We start from the raw sequence: 4,779 nt of genomic DNA, 5'->3' as shown, positions 1-4,779 counted from the left end.
GAATCTTGGACAATGCACCATTCTTTAGCAAGATTTACTTCCAAAATGCTTACAGGTACAAACTTCCAGCTACAAAATAAATAAGTCACAGGGATGTAATGCATATATCGGAAATAGAGTCAATAATATTACAACAACTTTGTATGGTGATGTATGGGAACTGGTCTTACTGCTGTGATCACTTTATAATGCATAAAAATACTGAATCACTATGCTGCACACCTGAAACTAATACAATATCGTATATTAATTATACACATATGATGTGTATCATTGAGTGTATCATTATAACAACAAAAAAGGCAGAGTTTGGGTAACTCAGTTTTGAGAAATTTTACTTGGGGGGAAGAACTCATTTTCAGATAATCCTGAATAATGAGTTAATAATTCTTAACTCCCTCCACTATGAAAAAATATAACCACCAAGTCTAGACAGGGCCACAGTTGTTCAATCCAAGGAGAGATTTATTGTGAAAATAGAGTCAGAGAAACTAGATTCTAGACTCTCTGCCAAAAACCAGATGGGTAATCTTGACTTCTCTTTGCTTTGGTTGACTTCTCTGAAAAACAAGGACATTAGACTAGTTGATTTCTAAAAATCCTTTCCAGTTCTAATATTCAAGCATTAAGTATATGAAGATGCTAAAGAGTAACGGGAAGGAAAAGTTAAATCACATTATAAACAATTATCTTCCTTTTATTCATTCAATAAACATTTATTGAGGCTTCTATTGAGATGACCTATACCAAGCTCTGAGAATACTGTAGTAAGTAAAAGAGGTCCTGCCTTGAGCTTTCTGTTTAGAGAGGGAGTCAGGCAACAACAAAGCAAACCAACCAGATAAGAAAACAAGAGTCTGAGAATAATAGGAAAGACATCTTTTTAGATAAGATGGTCAGGGAATGGCACCTCTGGAGAGGTCATGTCTGAACCTAAATAATGAAAACAAAAGCCATATGAAGAATTAGTGAAGAGCATTTCAGGAAGAGTAACCTTTAATGCCTAGGCCTAAAAAGGGGGGAAAACTCAGTAAACTTGAGAAAATGAAAAAAAAAAAGTATGACTATAATAATTATGCAGAAGAGTGGCACGAGAAGATTTGCAGAGGTATTTGGGGGTCAGTACACACAGTCTTGTTAAGCCATTCTAAGAAATCTGGACTCATTCTTAAGGATGGTAGAGAAATCACTGAAGGGCTTTAAGTAGGGCAGCAACACTTGCTGTTATAAAAGATGGATTGGAAAGGGACAGAATGGAAGTGGGGAAATCAAGTACTTAGGAGGCTGTGGTAGCAGTATAGGCAAAGTATGATGGTGGTTTGACTATGATACTGTAGTAGGGATTGGAGTAGGGGAGAGATTTAAGATATATCATGGAGGTAGAATCAAAAGGGCTTTCTAGTGGATTGTTTTCACATATTTGAGAGAACGAAGGGAATCAAAGTTGAGAAATAATATGGTGCTAAGTTATTGATTTTGGGAGAATGTTTTGGGTGGGGAATACAGCAATTAAGAATAATTAGAGGAGGGCTTCCCTGGTGGCTCAGTGGTTGAGAGTCCACCTGCCGATGTAGGGGACATGGGTTTGTGCCCCGGTCCGGGAAGATCCCACATGCCGTGGAGTGGCTGGGCCTGTGAGCCATGGCCGCTGAGCCTGCGCGTCCGGAGGCTGTGCTCCGACACGGGACAGACCACAACAGTGAGAGGCCCGCGTACCGCAAAAAAAAAAAAAAAAAAAAGAATAGAGGAAAAATAAAGAGCTCAGTTTTAGATGTGGTGTTTGATATATGTGAGACATCTTATGTAAGCAATAGATATCTGAACCCTCTGTTCTTATATCTTTTGATTCTGGTCACAGTAATTGCATACCTTTTTTCTAAGAACCATCTATTTACCTTTTTATGTACAATACCCAGCAAATTTCTGGGGTCACAGTTGGTGCTTAATACATATTTAATAATCTTCTCAAAAATAAACATCTTTTCCCCTAAACTCTACATTTATCAGTGTGTCTTCATCCAGACTGTAAAATTTCAGATGATTCTAGTCCACGTCTTCCGAACAGTGCTTGAAGCTTAGAATAGAGAATACTATTCTGGGTCAAATTCACTTTGCAGTCTGACCAATTTCCCACTACCCGCCCCATTCCCCCACCCCCGGGCTGGTTTTAAAATTCCTGGATTGAATTCTATACTTTGTCATTTGCCATAAAAAAACTCAAGATACTCCTACTTGGACAAGTGGGGACCGCTTCTCAAAGTTAGCACTGAACCAGAGCACATTTCCTGATAGCTTCAAACTACAGTGGGACTCCCATAATTGTGGTCTTGCCCCAGACCCTCTCAACCCACCCCTTTTCCCCCAATAACCTGACTTAGGGATAACTAAAAATGGCAGCAGAAGGTTAACTCGCAACAATCCACAAATTTGCTTTAACTTTTAAAATCCAACATTTCAGATTAAGTTTTGTTAAAAAAAATGGTCATTTAACATTTTTGATTTCTGTGGGAACTTTCTAGCTTGCTTAGTAACAATTTTGTCTTAGATCACTAAGAAATCTTACCTTCAGGAAAACGGCGTAAGTAATCTGCTAAATAACAAAGTCTTGCTAATAATAATTAGCCCGGGCTTCCCTACCAGAAAGGCCTCCTCAGAATGACTAGAGAAGGTAAGTGTGTAGTTTACTCCTTCCTTGTTCCCCCCCAAAGTGTGCTCTCTGCTCTGTATGTACATGTAACTTCTAAAATATTTAAAGGCGGGGCAAGAGTCTCACGTCCATATTTCCCAATTAGCTTGGCATGATGCCCTACAATAAAGTGCTTATTTTTCACATGGGAATCTCTTTTACAAATGAAGATGAAAATATATATATTATCTTTTAAGTAACTGCTTATGTGATACTGCAGATACCAGGGAGTATAACTAAACAAGAATATAATTAAACTTTCTTCTTCCTATGCATGTTAGGTCTATTGCTGGTTAACACTTTTTCAGGCTGTAACATTTATTAGATCAAGGCACACTGCAAAGCTGCTTATAATCCCTTTGCCTAAAAAGTGAGGTCAAATGATATTAAGATGCCAAAGATCAGCCTGCACAATCCTCTTCTGCTTCTAGTCAACACAGTCAACAATCCAAAATAATTAAATGGAGAACAAAAATGTGTATTTTCTTCCAATTACAATAATTCCCATTGGTAACAGAACTGAAATGCTTAACACTCAGTTGGCAGACTTACCGAAAAAAATTTCAGGTCGGGCAGTTGAGATAAAATCATGACTGAACACTTGCCAAATCCACCCTCACTTACCTCCTCTCAGCATTACCTCCCACCAATAATTCCTCAAATAAAAGACTAGATGAGTCAACCTCAAATTTAAAGTGTAGGAGCCAACCCCCACCCCCAACATCCCCCCCCAAACACTGGGGCAGCTAACCAAGGCTTGGGGGTGTAAGCCACAGACCAGAGACACTTGCTATCTGCTCTTTTATTTTCCCAATGAGTAGCAGATGTGCTCTTGTCAACCAGTTATGTGAGCTGATGGGGAGGACAAGGCATTTTGGAAATTTGCTTAGAGCAGCAAGTCTTTGAGCAATAGTTGTATCAATACTAAAAACCACAGCAGCTTATAACCAAACACATCAACCACACCCTCATCTGTCCCGGATGTGTATTTTACAGTTTCTTGCATAAGTTACCAAAAATTAAAGTCGTATATCTGGCAAATTATATACAATCTGCAATGTGCAGTTATTGCTACCGTGTCTTCCCTCTTTCAATGGTAAACTGTTCTTTTCTTTTAGGAGGAAGTTCGACTTTCATATATTAGAGATCCCAGACTATTTCCCTACTCCTATTTGGAATTCTACTTGAGGGAAAAGGGGGTTGGGAGTGGTTGTGAAACGTTTGATAAATACTAGGTTAAACCAAGTTTTGAACAGTTCCTTAAGTAGGATGTCTCAGACCCTTTAATATGATGATGTGCATTATTATAAATCTCTGGGAGGTAGGGGAATAAAGCATATAGCATGTGCAAAGCACATTTGCTCATGGAATCCTTTTCATGGAACATGTGGGATTGAGGGTTTCATGGAACACACTGGGAAATGCTGGCTTAGGTATATGTTAATTTGACAGGCTAGCTTGGTACTTACTTTGTAACACGGAGTCTATGAAAAAAAATCATTTTTTGAGTTTGAAACATTCTGTTCAGAGACAAACTTGTGGAACGCAAACCAAATCACATGAATTTAGACATCTCCAGCCACTGTATAATTGTACTTTTGAGATTTTTCCTCAATGGTATATAAACCTCAAACAAAATTTCCAAATTTCTTCAGATTAAAGTAAAAAACAAAAACTCAAACTAAACACCTGAAAAATGTTACTCCTAAAGCACACGATGTGTATCAATAATCCAAATAAAGTTTACTTGTAAGGTACAACTGCAAAAATGAGGGAATTTCTACATCTAAAATGGCATGGATAAAGAGTATGAAATTTAGTTACATCTGGATTTGAATCCTGTCAACTGGCATGTATGAGACATTGAGACTGAAGAATTTGGCTAAGAGCATTTTCCTCACTTATAAAGTGCTGATAAGATACCTGTTCTGCGTGGTTGTTTTGAGGATTATATATTGGACACCTAGCACAATGCTGGGCAACTAAACAAACTATCCTGTCACAGTGTAGTTCAAGACCCTCTCCTGGTATCCAGAACATTTAGCCAATGGAACACGATAGCTGGGTAACAAGAAAATAAAATCCACACACAA

The sequence above is a fragment of the Delphinus delphis genome, chromosome 4, assembly GCF_949987515.2.
Source record: "Delphinus delphis chromosome 4, mDelDel1.2, whole genome shotgun sequence".
Taxonomy (NCBI): domain Eukaryota; kingdom Metazoa; phylum Chordata; class Mammalia; order Artiodactyla; family Delphinidae; genus Delphinus; species Delphinus delphis.
This window is presented reverse-complemented; position numbering follows the sequence as displayed.